The sequence below is a fragment of the Prionailurus viverrinus genome, chromosome C1 (assembly GCF_022837055.1).
Source record: "Prionailurus viverrinus isolate Anna chromosome C1, UM_Priviv_1.0, whole genome shotgun sequence".
NCBI lineage: Eukaryota > Metazoa > Chordata > Mammalia > Carnivora > Felidae > Prionailurus > Prionailurus viverrinus.
In genome coordinates, this window is record NC_062568.1 from 180,571,105 (window position 1) to 180,578,536 (window position 7,432).

Sequence of the window (7,432 nt, forward strand, 5' to 3'; positions counted from 1 at the left end):
AAAAGCACCGTAAACATGGGTAAGGTGGTTGTACAGATGTAAGTTTTTGCCCTCTGTTGATAAGAGATTCTAGAGATTGAGTCATTCCCTTATTCCTGGTACAATAAGAGGGAGACACTCTTATAAGTGGAGATTTTCCTTATCAATGTTAATCTCCTACTAAAAGGAATTTTTACTTAGTTTTTAGAACTTCACCTATGTCTTCTGTTTCTTTCTTTTTTTTTTTCAACGTTTATTTATTTTTGGGACAGAGAGAGACAGAGCATGAATGGGGGAGGGGCAGAGAGAGAGGGAGACACAGAATCGGAAACAGGCTCCAGGCTCCGAGCCATCAGCCCAGAGCCCGAGGTGGGGCTCGAACTCACGGACCGCGAGATCGTGACCTGGCTGAAGTCGGACACCCAACCGACTGCGCCACCCAGGCGCCCCTGTGTCTTCTGTTTCTTAAAAACGACCAGCTTTGGGGCGCCTGGGTGGCTCAGTTGGTTAAGCATCCAATTTTAACTCAGGTCACGACCTCGCGGTCCGTGAGTTTGAGCCCCGCGTCGGGCTCTGGGCTGACAGCTCGGAGACTGGAGCCTGCTTCCGATTCTGCATCTCCCTCTCTCTGCTCCTCTCCCGTTCATGCTCTGTCTCTCTCTGTCTCAAAAATAAATAAATGTTAAAACAAAACAAAACAAAACAAAACAAAAAAAACCCCGACCAGCTTCAATAATCGATATGCCAACGAGATAGATTTCAGGGTGATATATTCTGCTTCCCTTCATATAGTTTTCTCATTTTACAGATGGGAAAAGTGAGGCCCGCATGGTTTGGGGGCACTCTGAGGTTGTGGCAAGGCTGGGACTTGAACTTGAGAGAGAACTTCAGGAGAGACTTTGCTGCTGTAGCATGAAAGGATCAGGGAAGATCCCCCTACCTCGTAGGCCCATAGACCCCGCTTTCCTAGGTGCGAGGCTGGGAAGGAGGAACTTTCTCTGGATGAGTCTCAGGGTGGGAGTGAGGTGGTTGATGCCTCTGACGAGTCTTCAGTTCATCTTGGTGCCAAGGTCTTTGAATCTGGCCTGAGAAAGTTGCCAGGGAATGCCGGAGGAGCACTTTGGCAGGTTGTAGGCACGGTTCACTTTCGTGGAACATCTCCCTCGGTTCTGGGAAAACCTGGTGGGCCTGATAGCATGTTGCAAATGTGTGGAGAATGTTCTGGCAGCATCTGTTCTTCTGGAAAGTGACACAGATACTAGCACAAGTGTCTGCTCCGAATGGAGAAGTTTGAGCCTGTGACATGTGTCAAGGCTCTGGGCCCATCTGCCCCCCCACCCCACCCCCCGTGGGCTTTTCAGCTGGGAAACACACTCAGCAGTAAAGATCTGTAGATTGATGCAGCACAAGTGGTGTGGACTTCATTTACAAAGACTTGTGTTATACAACAATGTCCTGGAAGTGGAAAAGTGTATTTTTACAGGTCTTGAAAAATCACGTTGCGGAGAATTTAGTGCACGTGTTGCCCCAGGGAGCATTGCTGCAAGTAATTTAAACAGCACCGATTTATAGACAGCGAGTCACACATGAAATATCCCGGCACAGACACGTTTTGAGTGTGTTGTTGTACGTGGATCTGCTGTTGCAATAGGCATACTTGAAACCATAATGCACATCTTCAAGCCTCAGCTGCTGGGAAGTCCTAGACTAGAAACAATGTTAACACACATATGCAGCTCTACACATTGAAAGGTCGAGCCTTGAACCCAAACAAACTAAACTGATAACCAGAGAGCTAAAGATCATTTTTTTTAAAGCACAGGAATAGCAGCATGACCAGCCCCACACAAGGCTGATAATTCACTGTTGACAAAGCTGCCTTCCTTCAAAAGGTGGGGATTCCAGCTGTTGGCATGGGGGCACATCCAGGAGTGTTGTCATGTTGCCAGGGGGTTCAGGGCAGCCGGGCTTCCTAGTGGAAAGCTGAAGTGGAGATTTTAGTGCCGTTTACATTTGAGACTTTTAAACTCTATGTGCCAATTTTAGTTTCCAAACGCCAAGTGTTTGGGCCCTACAATTGCAGCGTTACCAGTAAGAGACCATAGTTGGGCCAGAAAGGAAAGGGAAATGAAATGAACTATCATTTGCCCCTAACAACTGAAAAATGGACTTGTGTTTTTGGAGCTCTCAAGACCCAGTGGGGCAGCCTCATGCTCCACGGCAGGCTGTGGAGCTAAATAGGTCTGCAAGTGGGGCACCTGGGTGGCTCAGTCGGTTGAGCATCCGGCCTCAGCTCAGGTCATGACCTCGCGGTTCGTGGGTTCAAGCCCCTCATCGGGCTCTGTGCTGACAGCTCAGAGCCTGGAGCCTGCCTCGGATTCCATGTCTCCCTCTCACTCTGCCCCTCTCCCACTTGTCCTCTGTCTTTCTCTGCCTCTCAAAAATAAAGAAATGTGATAAAAAAATTAAAAAAAAAATAGGTCTGCATGTGCTCAGTAGGGTCAGTTATTTCCAGCGATCGTGAAAATCACTGTGTATTTTTCATAGCGGATCTAGATTTGGGGCTGCTGCTTTTGGAGAAGTAGTCTCCCTTGGTCCTTTCGGGCTGCCATAACAAAATACCTCAGATTGGGTGACTTATAAACAACATTTCTTACCGTTTGGGAGCCTAGAAGTTGGAGATCAGGTGCCAGCACTATCAAGGTGAGGGCTGTCTTCTAGGTCACAGTCCCTCACAGGGCAGGAGGGGACACGGAGGTCTTGCAGAACTTTTTTTTTTTTTTTAACGTTTAGAGAGAGAGACAGAGACAGTGTGAGCGGGAGTAGGGGCAGAGAAGGAGACACAGAATCCAAAGCAGTCTCCAAGCTCTGAGCTGTCAGCACAGAGCCTGATGTGGGGCTCGAACTCACAAACCGAGAGATCATGACCTGAACTGACGGGATGCTTAACTGAGCCGCCCAGGAGTCCCTCCCAGACCTTTTTAATAAAGGTATTAATCCCATTCATGAGGGCTCTGCCGCCATGGCCCAATCACCTCCAAAGCCCCACCTCCTAACACCCATTGGGCATGAGGATTTCAACATGAATTTTTTTGGGGGCGGGGGGGGGGGGAACGGAAACATTCAGATCATAGACAGCACAGTCCTTCTCCAGGAGCAGGTTAATGAAACCAAGATGGGGACAGGGCAATAGCTTCACAGGAACCCATGCCTGCATCCACTTGCCTTCCAAGCCCCCTCCCGTGTGCCAGACCCTGTGCCACATGCTGAGGAGGCAGCCAACCGCAAGGACAAACCTCATGCTTTGAAATGTGTAGCCTCAAAGGCAGCAGAGATCCTTTCATGGCAGAAACCCGAAGACTTGAAGCTGCGGGCCGTTTGACTGAAGAACGGGAACCAACCCACTCTTTGGGGCAAGGCCCATGTTTTACTGGGGTTCCTCTTAGAGGCTCAGTGTCTCAGTGACACATGTAGTGATGTCTGCTCCATACTGAGGTTCCTTTGGAACGATGTTTCTCTTGTGGGGAGGCTAGCTTCCAGAGTAACTGCTGCAGAACCGTAGGATCCGATTTGGCCCTGAGAATGCCCACCCCTGATTGTGCTACTTTCTTTCCTGCAGGCGCTAATAATTGCTCAGTCTGAGAAAAACGATAAGAGAAGCTGTCTTTTCCATTTTGACCAGAGGGACATAATTAACCTCCCCCTCCCCCCACCGACCACCTCTCTCCACACACACACACATACACACACACACACACGATGCCCAGCTACCGCCTGGCTACAGCATGTGTGTACTTCTTCAGTGACAGCTATACTCTTTCATAGCCTCCTGCACCTCTGATACACGAGCTCCAACTTCCTTGTAATAAATGTGTGTTTGTCATGTTGTATTATAACAGGGAAAGGCGTGGGGAGGGGCTGGGTCTTCCTTGGAGGGAATTTCCAGTTACCATCACCCCACAAAGGGTGGTCCTCTCACAGGAACCCGGCACCAAATCAGCAGCCTGAATCGGAAATGGAGTCACCCCTGGTGGAGACCGGGGGACGCACTGAATGGTGTGAATGTTCATGGAGGTTCTCTCTGGGATCCATGTGGGGTTGAGAAAGAAGTGAAACCAGAAGGGAAGAGGTGAATGCCTGGACTCTGAGGTGTTTCTCTCAGAGAAGAATTTATTCTCCACGAGTGACTTATAGGAGCAGCAAGAAATACCTGCTTCAAGGTTGAAGATAGGCGAGGTGGAGGAGTAGACTAGGCAGCTTTTCAAATCACGGGACCAATGTGTCCTCCTACTGCGCATGCCTGATAGGCAGCCCATGCTGCTTGCCGTGTGGATTCTTTAACACCCGATGTGGTCTCCCCGTGCCCACAGGTAGAGCGCTCTGATGTCTCGCAGCAACATCAGATTGATAGAAATATTCCCGAATGCTTACTCTTGCTTTTTGCCCTTGTCTCTTGTGACACACTAGTCTAGTGGGGTAACAGACGAAGAGGGTTAGGGCGATAGGTGGCTGGGGTCAGAGCCGAGGTCTGAATTTGTTTTGATTATAGCATTTCTGGGGTATGACAGAGTCTATAGTGTGACTGTGTGAGCGGCAAGGAAGTGAGGGCCACAAGATAGAAGGAAGTCCAACAGGGGCATGGAAGGGTCACCTGTAAAGATATGCTCCTTTTTTTCCCTCACTGTTCAGAACATACTGTATCTTTACATAAAACAGACATATAAAGACTCCACACTGGGCGTTTCCAACACAGGCCTTCCTGATTTGTGTACCACCTCTGTCTTGACTGTAAGACATCAAGAGTCTTAAACTATTTCAAGATGGAATTATGTCCTTCTTACACAGCGGTTCAAAGTTCTCTTGGGGTGTGATGGGAAGGACAGACCTCCTCCAAAATGATGGGGGTTGAGTTGGCCATGTTGGTCTCCTTGGCCAAGTATGACCAATGAGTGTCCTACTTGACCCCATGGTGCTCAGAGGACTCCAGACCATGGGAGACCTGCTGTATTTGCTTATTTGGGGCTGGGGACTGCTTTTCTCCAAGTTGGTCCATCTCCCGTCTTCCATTCTCTTCTGTGAATGGAGGTCGTGGGGGCGGGGCAGGGAAGGGGAGGAAGTGGGGAAAAATAGGGTGCAGTAGACCATGTTGGGTAGTGGGCAGGAGGCTGGGTGGGAGCTTAGTCTTAGGGACGAGGGCTGGCTGGCTGGTCAAGACCCCACTTAGATTGTACTTCAGATGGTGGTGGTCTTGGGGAAAATATCCTTTTCCCTCATCTTAGGTTTAAATCAAGAGACTACCTGACCTTTCACCTTGACCCTGTGAAGAAGTTGGGGATGGGGCTGGTGGCACCTGGCTGGGCTTCCTCAGCCTCAGAACTATGGGAAATGCTGGCACTGCCTATAACCGCAGCCCAAAGGCTGTCGTGACTCTTGTTCTCCCGAGCTGGAGGAGGCAGTGCTTTGTTTGTTTGAATGAATTGTACTTCTTAAAACCATGTTAGATTTACAGAAAAATGGAGAGGATAGTACAGAGTTCCCATGTATGCCACACTTAGTTTCTCCCCTACTATTAACATCTTACATTAGTATGATATATTTACCATAAGTAATGAGCCAATATCGATACATTGTTATTAATCGAAGTCCATAGTTTATTAGATTTAGTTTAGGCCTTTTTTCTGTTCCAGCATTCCATCCACGATACCACATTACATTTAGTTACCCTGACTCCTTAGGCTCTTCTTGGTGTGACTGTTTTTCTGGCTTCCTGTTTTTGATGACCTTGATAATTTTGATCAGTACTGGTCAACCATTTTGCAGGATGTCCCTCTATGGGAATCTGTCTGCTGTTTTTCTCCCAAGTTGGCTGGGGTTACAGATTTATCACTGTTGATATTGACTCCGAGCACCTAGCTGAGGTGCTATTTGTCAGGTTGTCCCATTGAATCGTCACTTCTTTTCCCGCCTTTCTGCACTGTCCTCTCCGAAGTCACTATATACAGCCCACACTTAAGGAGGGGGGCCTTCTGCTCCTTCTTCTTGAGACTTTACATAAAGTATTCAGAATTCTTCTGAAAGGGAGCTATGTCTCTCTTCCCCTCCACTTCTTTGTCTAGGCAATTATTTATTTATTTATTTATTTATTTAATAGTCTGTCCTTTATTTCCCCCAAGTTGTTCCATGACTCACTGAAAAAGCAACGGACATTCTGCTCAGAATCCTTTCCTGACCTATCCACCCATTCCCTCCCCCCCCCCCCGAACGCCATCCTGGCCATCTCTACCACTGTCCCGGTGTGGTCTCAGCCCCTCCACTTGACAGGATCTCCCGCACGCTTCATACGCCATCAGATGGACAATACTCCCTTTCCTGTGACCGGAGTTTCTCTCCATTTGTCTGTTTCTTCTGAATGAAGAAAAGCAATAAAGGTGGTTTGATGTCTGATCTTATTTATTTGTTCCTCTTACAACAGTCTCATTTTTGACTGGACTCAGACTTTGAGGTAGAAGCTGTCAGAGAAGACAGCTTCCGTCTCTTGGCAATCTGTCCCTGGTGCTTTTCTTTGGCCTCCTTCATTCTGGCCAAAAGCTTAGCAACTTCTGAGCCTCTTCCTTGTTTTTCTTCGTGCGCTGCTTCTTCAAAGCAATGCGCCGACGAAGTTTGTGTTGGAGGACATGTGTAACAAGACGCTTTGGGTGCTTTGGTTCAAGGTTTCTTACCTTCTTTGTTTAGGGGCTTTCTCACAACATACTGGCGGACATCATCTTCCTTCGAGAGATTGAAAAGCTTGCGGATTCTGCTAGCTCTCTTGGGCCCCAGGCGATGAGGCACGGTGGTATCAGTGAGTCCAGGAATATCCTTCTCCCCTTTTTTCACGATGACCAAGTTGAGAACACTGAGATTGGCATCCACGATGCAACCCCGAGCAGATTTGCGCTTTCTTTCTCCAGTCTTCCGTGGTCGGTAGCAGGAATGCCCCTTACTCAGCAGTAGGTGGACACGGCCATGGGTCAAGACACCCTGTTGAAGCCTTGTTTGTCATTGCCACCACTGATTCGGACCACGTAACCCTTCCATTCTTCCCCTACAGCATCAGCAGCAACTTCTGTGGCCATTCGTACCACAAAAGTTACGAAGTTTGCATTCATGGTCCACTTCAATGAGTTTCTGGCAGCCACTGGCTGGGAAAGAGATGTTCAGCTTCATTGTGGTCTATGTTTATTTATTTTTGAGAGACAGCGAGCACAAGCAGGGGAGGGGCAGAGAGAGAGGGAGACAGAAAATCCGAAGCAGGCTCCAGGCTCTGAGCTGTCAGCACAGAGCCTGACGTGGGGCTCGAACTCACAAAACCTGAGATCATGACCTGAGCCTGAGTCAGATGCTTAACCGAATGAGCCACCTGGGTGCCCCTGATATCAGCCATTTCTGAGGAGCTGTGCTTTCTTTTACTTGA

The 7,432-nt window shown here is 48.5% G+C and overlaps 1 pseudogene; it reads right to left on the bottom strand.

The window, feature by feature from the left end:
* Positions 1 to 7,185, bottom strand: part of LOC125173858 (40S ribosomal protein S6-like) — a 28,970-nt pseudogene extending 21,785 nt beyond the window's left edge.
* Between the last annotated feature and the right edge of the window lie 247 nt (positions 7,186 to 7,432).